Source organism: Thalassophryne amazonica, chromosome 16 (genome assembly GCF_902500255.1).
Source record: "Thalassophryne amazonica chromosome 16, fThaAma1.1, whole genome shotgun sequence".
Taxonomy (NCBI): Eukaryota; Metazoa; Chordata; class Actinopteri; order Batrachoidiformes; family Batrachoididae; genus Thalassophryne; species Thalassophryne amazonica.
Window position 1 is genome coordinate 85,948,928 of NC_047118.1, and position 15,903 is coordinate 85,964,830.

A 15,903-nucleotide genomic window follows, 5' to 3' on the forward strand; every position below is an offset into this window, starting at 1 on the left:
CCGAAGACCATAACAGGTCAGATTAACATAAAAAGGTAAATATTACTCACAGACATACGAGGTCTGTCAATAAAGCAACGGTCCTTTTTTATTTTTTTCAAAAACTATATGGAAGGACCGTTACTTTATTGACAGCCCTCGTATGCTTTTTAGGGTTTTAGTGGGAAAAATTAAGATAAGCGAAATAAAACAATGAATCAATCAATCAATTTTTTTATATAGCGCCAAATCACAACAAACAGTTGCCCCAAGGTGCTTTATATTGTAAGGTAAGGCCATACAATAATTATGTAAAACCCCAACGGTCAAAACGACCCCCTGTGAGCAAGCACTTGGCTACAGTGGGAAGGAAAAACTCCCTTTTAACAGGAAGAAACCTCCAGCAGAACCAGGCTCAGGGAGGGGCAGTCTTCTGCTGGGACTGGTTGGGGCTGAGGGAGAATCAACAAAGGGAATCACTGCTTCGATTGGTTCAAGGTTCAAAGCTAAGCCGTGCTGCAGAAACAGTTGATTTATATGGAAGAAATGAAACATTTGCCGTTAAAGTTATTTAACAACTAATTGATGACTAAATTAGTTGACAACTATTTTAATCATCAATTAAATCGATCAGTTGGTTTCAGCTCTACTAAACACCTCCTCTTTCTGTCAGATCCCGTTTGGGATGTGTGTGTGTGTGTGGGGGGGGGGGGGGGGGGGGGGGCAGAGTGCCGCCTGTGGGCCTGGACTAAACCATTGTACAACTGTGCAGGGGTGTGAAGGGCCCTCAGTGATCTTTCAATATTATTGTTAGAGCAGAATTATGTTTTGCAACATTTATACATTCATTCTAATTATATTCTTTTACAACAAAAGAATACATAGTACCCTTTCACCCCCAGTCCGACGCCCCTGTGTGCAACGACTCGGTGTCGTTTGTGCGGGATACACCTGTTCGAGCCTTGTTTTGTGGGAAAAGAAGGCTGCCTTTCTTGGCCGCATTCCAAGCAGCCTTAGAAAAGCAGCTGAGTTGCGCCACCAGGCGGTTGAGGACTGCAGCCTTCAAAGGATGTGGCCCCTGAACTGAGTCTCAGCCGTGTTTCAGGTGTCATAAAGCGGCATGTGTGGCGCGCGCCGCCTGGCGCCAGCAGCAGGCATTGGTCGGCGTCAGGTTACGTAAGCAGCGAGAGCAGCTGCGCTGTCTCTTTAAATGAGAGACGTTCGGCTCTGCGTGCGTGTGCGCGTGGATGCGCGGAGAGAAACAGACGGAGGCCACTGTGTTGTGGAGGAGGACGAGGGGCTGTGACCACACTGGGACCTGCTCCCCGGCGGCCGCCTGATGTGGATTGTGTCCGGTACCGTCCGTGGATAGGATCGGTCAGGGCAGCGCGCGCGCGCCATGGATTAAAGACGAGTCATTGGCGTCTCAGAGGTAAGAGATGCTGCAGTGCGCGTGTGGGTGTGTGCGCGTGTGTGTGCGTGGTGCGTGTGGTGGATGGCGTTCACTCCAGCAGCATCAGCACTGCGGAGGCAGACCGGGATCAGGCCGATCCGGTCCATGATCATCCGGATCAGGCGGATCTGGTTCACGATGATCCGGACAAGGCGGATCTGGTTCGGGGCCTCTGATCAGCCGCATCGAGCTGCGCGTGAACAAACACGATGACGTCAGCGTCTGAGCGACGAATCCGCTTCGGTTGGATTTGTGCCGTTTGGTTTGTTTAGATCCGTGACAGACGCGTCCACATCTTTAATGTTTACAGGTCATCTAAAGGTCATCGTTGTTATTCGTGCTCCATAGCAAACCAGAAAAAACAAATCGAACGTAATTACGTGTTAATAAAGCTCATTCAACCCGCGCGTGGAGGGTTTGCCCGAGTGGAAGCGCACAGGGCGCACCGTGGCGTCATTAGAAGTGGGCGTGTCCTCCGAATGAGCTCATTCTGCTTCCACTGGTGACGCAGTGATCCCCACAAACTGCGTCCAAAGTACAGAATGTTCCTCAAATGATTTATCACGTTACATGTTTGACATTATGCAAAAACATTTGACTCATTCATGTCAGAAAACGAGCTTGAATTTGAGGAAGAATCATCTTCAAAGTGTGCACCCTGACCCCAGCACAAAGTCACGTTCTGCAGGACTGTCTCACAGCGTGCACCCTGACCCCAGCACAAAGTCACATTCTGCAGGACTGTCTCACAGCGTGCACCCTGACCCCAGCACAAAGTCACGTTCTGCAGGACTGTCTCACAGCGTGCACCCTGACCCCAGCACAAAGTCACATTCTGCAGGACTGTCTCACAGCGTGCACCCTGACCCCAGCACAAAGTCACATTCTGCAGGACTGTCTCACAGCGTGCACCCTGACCCCAGCACAAAGTCACATTCTGCAGGACTGTCTCACAGCGTGCACCCTGACCCCAGCACAAAGTCACATTCTGCAGGACTGTCTCACAGCGTGCACCCTGACCCCAGCACAAAGTCACGTTCTGCAGGACTGTCTCACAGCGTGCACCCTGACCCCAGCACAAAGTCACATTCTGCAGGACTGTCTCACAGCGTGCACCCTGACCCCAGCACAAAGTCACATTCTGCAGGACTGTCTCACAGCGTGCACCCTGACCCCAGCACAAAGTCACGTTCTGCAGGACTGTCTCACAGCGTGCACCCTGACCCCAGCACAAAGTCACGTTCTGCAGGACTGTCTCACAGCGTGCACCCTGACCCCAGAACAAAGTCACGTTCTGCAGGACTGTCTCACAGCGTGCACCCTGACCCCAGCACAAAGTCACGTTCTGCAGGACTGTCTCACAGCGTGCACCCTGACCCCAGCACAAAGTCACGTTCTGCAGGACTGTCTCACAGCGTGCACCCTGACCCCAGAACAAAGTCACGTTCTGCAGGACTGTCTCACAGCGTGCACCCTGACCCCAGCACAAAGTCACATTCTGCAGGACTGTCTCACAGCGTGCACCCTGACCCCAGCACAAAGTCACATTCTGCAGGACTGTCTCACAGCGTGCACCCTGACCCCAGCACAAAGTCACATTCTGCAGGACTGTCTCACAGCGTGCACCCTGACCCCAGCACAAAGTCACATTCTGCAGGACTGTCTCACAGCGTGCACCCTGACCCCAGCACAAAGTCACGTTCTGCAGGACTGTCTCACAGCGTGCACCCTGACCCCAGCACAAAGTCACATTCTGCAGGACTGTCTCACAGCGTGCACCCTGACCCCAGCACAATGTCAGGTTCTGCAGGACTATCTCACAGCGTGCACCCTGACCCCAGCACAAACTCAGGTTGTGCAGGACTGTCTCACAGCGTGCATCCTGACCCCAGCACAATGTCAGGTTCTGCAGGACTGTCTCACAGCGTGCACCCTGACCCCAGCACAAAGTCACATTCTGCAGGACTGTCTCACAGTGTGCACCCTGACCCCAGCACAAACTCAGGTTGTGCAGGACTGTCTCACAGCGTGCACCCTGACCCCAGCACAAAGTCACATTCTGCAGGACTGTCTCACAGTGTGCACCCTGACCCCAGCACAAACTCAGGTTGTGCAGGACTGTCTCACAGCGTGCACCCTGACCCCAGCACAAAGTCGGGTTCTGCAGGACTGTCTCATAGCATACACTCTGACCCGAGCACAGTCAGGTTGTGCAGGACTGTCTCACAGTGTGCAACCTGACCCCAGCACAAAGTCAGGTTCTGCAGGACTGTCTCACAGCGTGCACCCTGACCCCAGCACAGAGTCAGGTTCTGCAGGACTGTCTCACATACTGATCATCTGGAACAAAGTAAGAAATACAAAATTCGGCGTCAGGTCCATAAGCAGGGAGCTGATATGAAACATTCATGACGTGTTTGTTGTGGAGACCATCAGCTTTAATTTCAGGGATTTCACAAAAAATACCACATCAACCACTGAAGGACGGTCCTAACTTTTTTATACACCGTCGCTCCATTTTCATTGGACAAATGAATGAGCTGTCCCATCCCTCTCTACACTCCAATGACGTGTGTCTGTTACATGTTAGTTCATCTATCCAGTGAAAACCTCAAAAACTACATTCACATAAATCATCATTTCTTCAGGCAACATGCAAAATGACCTAAAGGTGTGCATTAAGGCAAGCTAACCCATTAGCATTGTGTTACCACTGTGCTGTGTGATGTTAAATGGACTGCTTTTATATAGCACTTTCATGGCCAAAGCGCTTTGCAGTGATGCTCCACATTCAGCCAAGGTCAGGGTGCTGTCAACCACACCTGGAACAGCTTGAGGATTAAGGATCTTGCCCAAGGGCCCTTTGTGATTTTCCAGCCTGTTGGAGATTTGAACCGAGGATCCTCTGGTCACAAGACCTCCACTTTAACCACTTCATAATCACCTCCTCAATAAATGATCCCTGTTATCAGCGTGTCTTGCAACACTAGACACATGAACAATTGAATCTCCATTATGAATCACTGCTTTATGATACTGTCCTCACTCAGGTCCTCAAGAAGGTCCTCAAGAAGGTCCTCAAGAAGGTCCCCACTCAGGTCCTCACTCAGGTCCACACTCAGGTCCTCAAGAAGGTCCCCACTCAGGTCCTCACTCAGGTCCACACTCAGGTCCTCACTCAGGTCCTCAATAAGGTCCTCACTCAGGTCCCCACTCAGGTCCTCACTAAGGTCCCCACTCAGGTCCTCACTAAGGCCCTCACTCAGGCCCTCACTAAGGTCCCCACTGAGGCCCTCACTCAGGTCCTCACTCTGGTCCTCAGTAAGGTCCCCACTCAGGTCCTCACTCACGTCCGCACTCTGGTCCTCACTAAGGTCCTCACTCTGGTCCTCACTCACGTCCTCACTAAGGTCCCCACTCAAGTCCTTACTCATGTCCTCACTCAGGCCCTCACTCCGGTCCTCACTCAGGTCCTCACTCTGGTCCTCGCTAAGGTCCCCACTCTAGTGGTCGCTCAGGTCTTCACTGAGGTCCTCACTCTGGTCCTCACTCACATCCTCACTAAGGTCCCCACTCAGGTCCTTACTCAGGTCCCCACTCAGGTCCTTACTCATGTCCTCACTCAGGCCCTCACTCTGGTCCTCACTAAGGTCCCCACACAGGTCCTCACTCACGTCCGCACTCTGGTCCTCACTCAGGTCCCCAGTCTAGTCCTCACTCAGGTCCTCACTGAGGTCCCCACTCAGGTCCTTACTCAGATCCTCACTCAGGTCCCCACTAAGGTCCCCACTCAGGTCCCCACTCAGGTCCTTACTCAGGTCCTCACTCAGGCCCTCACTCAGGTCCTCACTCTGGTCCTCACTCAGGTCCCCACTCAGGTCCTCACTCAGGTCCTCACTCAGGCCCTCACTCAGGTCCTCACTCAGGTCCCCACTCAGGTCCCCAGTCAGGTCCACACTCAGGTCCTCACTAAGGCCCTCACTCAGGTCCTTACTCAGGTCCTCACTCAGGCCCTTACTTACGTTTTCACTCAGGTCTTCACTCAGGTCCTCACTTCAGTCCTCACTCAGTTGCTCACTCAGGTCCCCACTCAGGTCCCAACTCAGGTTCTCACTTCAGGCCCTCACTCCCGTCCTCACTAAGGTCCCCATTCATGCCCTCACTCAGGTCCTCACTCAGGTCCGCAATAAGGTCCCCACTCAGGTCCTCACTAAGGTCCTTACTCAGGTCCTTACTAAGGTCCCTACTGAGGCCCCACTCAGGTCCTCACTCACGTCCTCACTAAGGTCCTCACTCAGGTCCCCACTCAGGTCCTTACTCAGGTCCTCACTCAGGCCCTTACTTAGGTCCTCACCCAGATCCCCACTCACGTCCCCACTCAGGTCCTCACTCAGGCCCTCACTCAGGTCCTCACTCAGGTCCTCACTCAGGCCCTGACTAAGGTCCCCACTCAGGCCCTCAATCAGGTCCTCACTCAGGTCCTCACTAAGGTCCCCACTCAGGTCCACACTCAGGTCCTCACTCTGGTCCTTACTAAGGTCCCCACTCAGGTCCTCACTCACGTCCGCACTCTGGTCCTCACTAAGGTCCCCACTCTAGTCTTCACTCAGGTCCTCACTGAGGTCCCCACTCAGGTCCTCACTCAGGTCCTCACTAAGGTCCTCACTAAGGTCCTCACTCAGGTCCTTACTCAGGTCCTCACTAAGGTCCCCACTAAGGCCCCACTCAGGTCCTCACTCAGGTCCTCACTCAGGTCCCCACTCAGGTCCTCACTAAGGCTCTCACTCAGGTCCTCACTCTGGTCCTCAGTAAGGTCCCCACTCAGGTCCTCACTCACGTCCGCACTCTGGTCCTCACTAAGGTCCCCACTCTAGTCATTACTCAGGTCCTCACTGAGGTCCTCCCTCTGGTCCTCACTCACGTCCTCACTAAGGTCCCCACTCAGGTCCTTACTCAGGTCCCCACTCCAGGTCCTTACTCATGTCCTTACTCAGGCCCTCACTCCGGTCCTCACTCAGGTCCTCACTCTGGTCCTCACTAAGGTCCCCACTCACGTCCGCACTCTGGTCCTCACTAAGGTCCCCACTCTAGTCCTCACTCAGGTCCTCACTGAGGTCCCCACTCAGGTACTTACTCAGGTCCTCACTCAGCCACTGCAGTCTGCTTTTAGAAAATATCATTCCACAGAGACGGCTCTCACTAAAGTGGCGAATGATCTTCTGCTTACAATGGATTCGGACACCACTACAGTTCTATTGCTGTTAGATCTCAGTGCTGCATTTGATACAGTGGATCATCATATTCTACTTGATAGGCTGGAAAATCATTTTGGGATTACTGGGAGTGCCCTTGCATGGCTGACGTTATACTGGACCAGTCGTTCTCACTGTGTTTTGTACAGTAACACTACCTCTAACCTTAATGACATGAAATTGGAGGTTCCACAGGGGTCTGTCTTAGGCCCCCTGCTTTTCTCCCTTTATATAGCACCCCTTGGGCACATATTGCGGCGTTTTGGGATTACCTTTCACTGCTATGCAGATGATACTCAGTTATATATGCTGATAACTGCTGGTAATCTCAGTCACATAAAATCCTTAGAAGATTTCCTTGCAGCAGTGAGTTTGGATGTCTAGAAACTTCCTACTTTTAAACTCTGATAAGACTGAAATGATGGTCTTGGTCCAGTGAGACATTGGCATCAATTTGACTAGTTAACGCTCAGCCTAGGCTCGTGTGTCATACATCACACTGACAAAGTGAACCTTGGGGTAATTTTTGATCCTTCGTTGTCCTTTTGGCCTCCATATCGCCAAGTGCTTGCTCACAGGGGGTCGTTTTGACCATTGGGGTTTTTACATAATTATTGTATGGCCTTGCCTTACAATATAAAGCGCCTTGGGGCAACTGTTTGTTGTGATTTGGCGCTATATAAATAAAATTGATTGATTGATATTAGAAATATTACTAGGACTGCCTTCTTCCACCTGCGAAATATAGCGAAGATTCATCCAATCCTGTCTATGGCTGATGCTGAGACCCTGATCCATGCATTTATCTCTTCTAGATTGGACTCCTGCAATGTTCTATTTTCTGGTTTACCGCAGTCTAGCATTAGGGGTCTCCAATTGGTTCAAAATGCTGCAGCCAGACTTTTGACATGAAGCAGAAAGTACAACCACATTACACCCATTTTGGCATTCCTTCACTGGCTTCCTGTCCCAGTGAGATCAGATTTTAAGGTTCTGCTACTAACCTATAAAATTGTTCATGTACTAGCACCTCCCTACCTAGCTGACCTAATTAAACCTTACGTACCAGCCCGGGCTTTGCGTTCTCAGGGTGCAGGGCTACTTTGTGTCCCTAGGGTCAGTAAGAAGTCTGCAAGTCATAGAGCTTTCTCTTATCGTGCCCCTGTTCTGTGGAATGATCTCCCTGCGTCAATAAAACAATCAGATTCTGTGGAGACTTTCAAGTTCAGACTTAAGACGCACTTATATTTCCTTTCATATGGCTAGCATACTGGTACAGTTTTGTTTTACACTTTTTACGCTTTTAATTCATTTTAGTAGTAATTGGAGCGGGTATATGATAATTATTTGCACTCCTCTGTCAGAAATCTTGCAAGGAGCACCTGATCGTGGCCAGTTTATGGTGAAGTAACTTTCTTTCCATTTCCAGATTATGGCCCCACAGTGCTCACTGGAACATTCAGAAGTTTAGAAATCCTTCTGTAACAATGACATCAGTATGTTTTGCAACAATAAGGTTGTGAACATCTTGAGAGAATTCATAATTTTCTGTTCTTACCTTGTCCTGGACTTTTGGACCTCCAAAACAATTTGAATCTGGCCAGAGGTGGGCTCATTTTCTTCATGACACTCCACAGAAAAATAATATCCAGTTGTATGTCCCATAAAGTAATGTTGTATGTAGTTATGATCCATCAAAGTCCATTTTATTCCATGAAAAAGTAAAAATATGACAATAAAAATGCATCTTTCTCATGTATAACAGCCTCTTTTTGACACTTTTGGATTTTCCATGTGGCTTGGACTTATTCACTAACCTGTTTACTCTCTAAATCCACCGTAAGCTTTGTTCTCGGTACATGCATTGCTGTGGTGGATGCTTGTTTGTAAAACGTGTGCTCCAAGTCAGTTCCACATTGAATATTTTGCCCAGTCACAGCCAGCAAATCCAGTGATGTATCAAACCTATTTCTCTTATTTTCTGTAAGCTAATGAGATAAGCTTTCCAGTGCACCATGGGAATCATAGTCTTTATAGCTACAAAGGGGGCTTGTTAAGCATGTGTAAAGGTGACAGACACAGCAGAGCGAGGCCAGAGGGGGCACAGGACTGAATGCTATGATATGAAAATTTGAAAAATTGAAAGAGAAAGTGCTTGAATGGAAATTTGCATCCATCTAAACATGGAAATGTACTTTTTTCATGGTCAAATTAGTCATGAAGTACAAATAATCCTGTTTGGAGCTAATTTGGATCAGTTGTGCCGAATGGCACTTTTTCATACAAAAAGGCTCACAGTTCCAGAGTGCTTATGACTAGAGATCTGATATTGTACATGGTTGTTGTCCAGAACATAAACAAGTGTAGTGTGTTTGTAAGGTCTTCTATGAAATATATCCATGATACAGGCTAATAATATTTACATTTTTATTCGAGGAGAAAAAAAAAGAAATTTTGGATATGTTTGAAGTTACAGAGTATCACCAGAAACTAGAAGGCAAGAGCTTTCAAATGAGATATATCACAAGCATGTGGGATTTCCAACATTATTTTACTGACCAATAGCATTTGGGTATGCAATACTTTTGTGCACTAGCCAGAAACAGGGGGGTGTTAGCAGGTTAAAAAAAAATCATAGGTACGTAAGTATTCACAGCCTTTGCCATGAAGCTCAAAATTGAAAGACACACACCTGTCTACATATAAGATCCCACAGCTGACAGTGCATGTCAGAGCACAAACCAAGCATGAAGTCAAAGGAATTGTCTCGAGCAGTGGCGGCTGGTGAAAAACAGTCTTGGTGGGGCTGCTGTGCCAATAGATTCCCTTGCCTTGTCCAGTACAGGCATTCAAGAGAACAGTCGGAAAATTACTACAATTCCACAATAATCATTTCATGTCCTTCTCAAAATCAGCAGTTTTACAGATAAAGTTAACTACAGCTATATTAGGCATGTGAGAGTGAGAGAGAGAGAGTGTGTGTGTGTGTGTGTGTGTGTGTGTGTGTGTGTGTGTGTGAGAGAGAGAGAGAGAGAGAGAGAGAGAGAGAGAGAGAGAGAGAGAGAAAATTAAGGTAATATTTTGCATGAACATTACTGAGTGGAATGGAGGCAAAAAAGAAGCTTGAAAAACTTAAATGAAATAACTTGACTAACTAATAACACCAAAACCTTTAAATTAAATTGCTTAAAAATAATTAACAGTGTAGAGGACAAAGCAAATGAAGTATACAAAACCACTTAATTAAATGTGTTGCTAAACTTGGGTTTGTCTTACTATAAGTGTCTTGTGTGTACACAGTGGCTGAGTTAGAATTTCTTTAAAAAACATGCAAATTGCTATTTTAGGGTTTTGTTTTGTTTTTAAACTGAGCAAATAATTTGTTTTAGAGTGTGGAATACTCCAAAGAATATTTCACTTCTGTGAACTGATCCTCATAACGTGTAAAGTGAAATCAAAATACCAGCATGGCTGCAGCTTTGAACACTGTTACAAACAGCCCCGGCCTCCCCTATTACCATTATAACCGGTCTGCTGTCCCAATAAAGATCACAGCTTTGACTCCCGAAAACAAACAAAAAAACATCACTCATTCGTTTTATCTTAAATTTTCATCCTCGTTTCCACACCAGGAGCAACATTCGGGAATAAATCCGAGCAGCTCGTCACCTGAGCTGAAGTGGATCCAGAGGAGTCAGTCCGCAGCTGGCAGAGGTGGACACGCTCCTTTCCACCCCGCAGTAAAGAGCGCAGATCAGCAGCCTCTGTGACGTGTGCGCGCTGACAGTGTGAATGAAGCCTGACCCGGTTTATAACGAGTCAGACAAACGTCTCTCCTCCAACCGGGATGTGCAACTGTCATTAAACCATGAGAAAGATCTGATGTGCACCTCCATGCACCTGCAAAAGGATCCCCGTGAAACTTTGGTGTCATTGATTTGATTAGTTTTGTCCCGTTTTAAACCTCCGAAGAGTTCTTCAACTTACTCCAGCAAAACACACGGAGACAAAATAAAAATAAAGAAATATAACCCAAACGTCGTCGTCACCATCATCTCTTCCTGCCTGACTGACTGACAGCAGCAGCTGCAGCGTCACATATATCACTGACTGTAATCTAACGTTCCTGCATTTTTGTAGCAAGGGCTAAAATTCCGGCGCCCCAAAGCCATTAATTTTGGCATTGTTGATTTGCCAAATTTTTATTAATTTTCCCTAGCAACTACATGCAATTGGTTATTTCACTGCACTTCAAGGGCGCTTTGAATGAGCGCCCAAGACGAGGAATGATACGTTCTCTGCTCCTGTCGGTGGAAATGCACTGTTGAATGAGAGTCAGTTGGAGGAAGTGTTGTTTTAATCATTCATATTACATGTAGGCACATACTATTAAGTAAAACTGACATTGATAATACTTTTTAAATATATATATTATGACTTTTCCCCTCCACATCTAGGAGGGCAGCGCCCGAGCGCCCCCTATGGGCCAGCCGCCACTGGTCTCGAGGCACAAATGTGGGGAAGGGTACAGGAACATTCCTGCTGCTTTGAAGGACCCAGTGAGCACAGTGACCTTCATCATCCATAAATATGGAAGAAGTTCTGATCCACCAGGACTCATCGTAAAGTTGGCCTGTCTAAACTGAGTGATCAGGGGAGAAGGGCCTTAGTCAGGGAGGTGACAAAGAACCCGATAGTTAATTTATCAGAGCTCCAGCATTCCTCTGTGCAGAGAGGAGAACCTTCCAGAACCATCGTTGCAGCAATCCACTGTTGCATTAAGTTTACCAATTTTTCCTGGGTTGACCAGAGCAACTCCAAAAATGACAGAAAACAGATTTCAATTTTAGATGTTGTATTGTATCCTCAATCCTCAATCCTTCACTCAAAAGTTCATCTCTACCTCAGCCTGCAAGCTGAGCACACACACACTTTGCTCCTCTCTACCCCCTGCACTCCAGCCCCGCCCCCACATGGGCGGGCTGTTTCCCATCAGTATGGATCAATAAAGTGAATTATGTGTTTATGGTTGAAAGATGTTGCGTTTGGACCTTTATTTGTGGTGTTTGCACCTGTTGCATTAAACGTAAAAGGAAAAGTGTGTTCTGTCTGTGTAGCGTGACAAGCAGAAGGACAGTATGTATCATGGCACACAACATAAAGTTATTATTATTACTATCATTTTCTGTATAAGAGGATATGATGTTATTAGTCGTATTATTATATATTATTATTAGTATTATATGAAGTTAACAAAGAAGCAAATTAGCCATGAGACATACTGCTCCAACAACTCCCCCTGTTGATGTGACCTTAAGTCACATCACTTAAGGTAAAAGCGATGTGCAAAAACAAAACGAAAATAGCACAAACACCCAAAAATCAAAACTAACCACCAAAAACAACAACAAACACATGAGAGTACAAGAGCCTGCATGGGCCTAAGAGGAGTACATCATTAGTGGTGTCAGACATGCCTGTGCCCCCTAGCAGGACTTAGGGCCCCTTCACACATAGAACGAATAAGTACAACGATGTGTCATGCACAAGCATGCACGATACCATTGCAGTGGGAACATAGTGCGAGGGGTTGGGAAATTTAGACCTTACTTGTGTGAAGTGCCTTGAGGCAACGTTGTTGTGATTTGGTGCTATATAAATGAAAATATATTGAAATTAAAATTGAGCAGCTGGAGCATGTGTAACCACATCCCGCAGCTGCTGTGAAAAAACAAAACAAAAAACATGCCACCCACGGAATTCGAACCTGCAATTTACAAAATTCTGATTGCCAGCCAGAAACTTTACCAATGCACTACTATCGCAACATATATATAGCAACTATAGCAACATGGTGAGATCAGTAAATGTAGACCTGACCATTGACCCTATACTCAGTGAAAGGTGGAGTGGTCTTCATCCAAAATGACCAGGAGGCCACCAACCCTTCGATGCGTCTGTGCCAGGAAAGAATTTGTCTGCTGGTATCTGCTGCAAGCACCGACGTGTGTGGCAGTCATACTTAGTTTTACATCCAGGAGACAGATCACTTGGACGAGAAAACAGATTAGTACAGAAACATCAACACCACCAAAAGGTCCACCAAAAGGCCCCTTGTCCCCTGGATACTGACAATAGTGATGCATTTGAGAGATAAATGACTTACACAATGGACCAGCACGGGTACCGCTACAGGTAGAAATCAAATCAAATCAATTTTATTTATATAGCGCCAAATCACAACAAACAGTTGACCCAAGGCGCTTTATATTGTAAGGCAAAGCCATACAATAATTACGGAAAAACCCCAACGGTCAAAACGGCCCCCTGTGAGCAAGCACTTGGCGACAGTGGGAAGGAAAAACTCCCTTTTAACAGGAAGAAACCTCCAGCAGAACCAGGCTCAGGGAGGGGCAGTCTCCTGCTGGGACTGGTTGGGGCTGAGGGAGAGAATCAGGAAAAAGACATGCTGTGGAGGGGAGCAGAGATCAATCACCAATGATTAAATGCAGAGTGGTGCATACAGAGCAAAAAGAGAAAGAAACACTCAGTGCATCATGGGAACCCCCCAGCAGTCTAAGTCTATAGCAGCATAACTAAGGGATGGTTCAGGGTCACCTGATCCAGCCCTAACTATAAGCTTTAGCAAAAAGGAAAGTTTTAAGCCCAATCTTAAAAGTAGAGAGGGTGTCTGTCTCCCTGATCTGAATTGGGAGCTGGTTCCACAGGAGAGGAGCCTGAAAGCTGAAGGCTCTGCCTCCCATTCTACTCTTACAAACCCTAGGAACTACAAGTAAGCCTGCAGTCTGACAGCGAAGCGCTCTATTGGGGTGATATGGTACTACGAGGTCCCTAAGATAAGATGGGACCTGATTATTCAAAACCTTATAAGTAAGAAGAAGAATTTTAAATTCTATTCTAGAATTAACAGGAAGCCAATGAAGAGAGGCCAATATGGGTGAGATATGCTCTCTCCTTCTAGTCCCCGTCAGTACTCTAGCTGCAGCATTTTGAATTATCTGAAGGCTTTTTAGGGAACTTTTAGGACAACCTGATAATAATGAATTACAATAGTCCAGCCTAGAGGAAATAAATGCATGAATTAGTTTTTCAGCATCACTCTGAGACAAGACCTTTCTGATTTTAGAGATATTGCGTAAATGCAAAAAAGCAGTCCTACATATTTGTTTAATATGCGCTTTGAATGACATATCCTGATCAAAAATGACTCCAAGATTTCTCACAGTATTACTAGAGGTCAGGATAATGCCATCCAGAATAAGGATCTGGTTAGACACCATGTTTCTAAGATTTGTGGGGCCAAGTACAATAACTTCAGTTTTATCTGAGTTTAAAAGCAGGAAATTAGAGGTCATCCATGTCTTTATGTCTGTAAGACAATCCTGCAGTTTAGTTAATTGGTGTGTGTCCTCTGGCTTCATGGATAGATAAAGCTGGGTATCATCTGCGTAACAATGAAAATTTAAGCAATACCGTCTAATAATACTGCCTAAGGGAAGCATGTATAAAGTGAATAAAATTGGTCCTAGCACAGAACCTTGTGGAACTCCATAATTAACTTTAGTCTGTGAAGAAGATTCCCCATTTACATGAACAAATTGTAATCTATTAGACAAATATGATTCAAACCACCGCAGCGCAGTGCCTTTAATACCTATGGCATGCTCTAATCTCTGTAATAAAATTTTATGGTCAACAGTATCAAAAGCAGCACTGAGGTCTAACAGAACAAGCACAGAGATGAGTCCACTGTCCGAGGCCATAAGAAGATCATTTGTAACCTTCACTAATGCTGTTTCTGTACTATGATGAATTCTAAAACCTGACTGAAACTCTTCAAATAGACCATTCCTCTGCAGATGATCAGTTAGCTGTTTTACAACTACCCTTTCAAGAATTTTTGAGAGAAAAGGAAGGTTGAAGATTGGCCTTAAAAGCCTGTGGTACATAGCCAACTAATAAAGATAGATTGATCATATTTAAGATCGAAGCATTAAATAATGGTAGGGCTTCCTTGAGCAGCCTGGTAGGAATGGGGTCTAATAAACATGTTGATGGTTTGGATGAAGTAACTAATGAAAATAACTCAGACAGAACAATCGGAGAGAAAGAGTCTAACCAAATACCGGCATCACTGAAAGCAGCCAAAGATAACGATACGTCTTTGCGATGGTTATGAGTAATTTTTTCTCTAATAGTTAAAATTTTGTTAGCAAAGAAAGTCATGAAGTCATTACTAGTTAAAGTTAATGGAATACTCAGCTCAATAGAGCTCTGACTCTTTGTCAGCCTGGCTACAGTGCTGAAAAGAAACCTGGGGTTGTTCTTATTTTCTTCAATTAGTGATGAGTAGAAAGATGTCCTAGCTTTACGGAGGGCTTTTTTATAGAGCAACAGACTCTTTTTCCAGGCTAAGTGAAGGTCTTCTAAATTAGTGAGACGCCATTTCCTCTCCAACTTACGGGTTATCTGCTTTAAGCTACGAGTTTGTGAGTTATACCACGGAGTCAGGCACTTCTGATTTAAAGCTCTCTTTTTTAGAGGAGCTACAGCATCCAAAGTTGTCTTCAATGAGGATGTAAAACTATTGACGAGATACTCTATCTCACTTACAAAGTTTAGGTAGCTACTCTGCACTGTGTTGGTATATGGCATTAGAGAACATAAAGAAGGAATCATATCCTTAAACCTAGTTACAGTGCTTTCTGAAAGACTTCTAGTGTAATGAAACTTATTCCCCACTGCTGGGTAGTCCATCAGAGTAAATGTAAATGTTATTAAGAAATGATCAGACAGAAGGGAGTTTTCAGGGAATACTGTTAAGTCTTCTATTTCCATACCATAAGTCAGAACAAGATCTAAGATATGATTAAAGTGGTGGGTGGACTCATTTACTTTTTGAGCAAAGCCAATAGAGTCTAATAATAGATTAAATGCAGTGTTGAGGCTGTCATTCTCAGCATCTGTGTGTATGTTAAAATCGCCCACTATAATTATCTTATCTGAGCTAAGCACTAAGTCAGACAAAAGGTCTGAAAATTCACAGAGAAACTCACAGTAACGACCAGGTGGACGATAGATAATAACAAATAAAACTGGTTTTTGGGACTTCCAATTTGGATGGACAAGACTAAGAGTCAAGCTTTCAAATGAATTAAAGCTCTGTCTGGGTTTTTGATTAATTAATAAGCTGGAATG

General features: G+C 45.8%; 1 protein-coding gene across 2 annotated transcripts in view; it reads left to right on the top strand.

The window, feature by feature from the left end:
* The first annotated feature begins 1,208 nt into the window (after window positions 1-1,208).
* fbxl16 (F-box and leucine-rich repeat protein 16) overlaps window positions 1,209-15,903 on the top strand; it is a 214,522-nt gene continuing 199,827 nt past the window's right edge. For both annotated transcript variants that reach the window (XM_034190559.1, XM_034190558.1), the window contains exon 1: window positions 1,209-1,411. The gene's annotated coding sequence lies outside the window, so the exon portion shown is untranslated. The remainder of the gene's footprint in view (window positions 1,412-15,903) is intronic.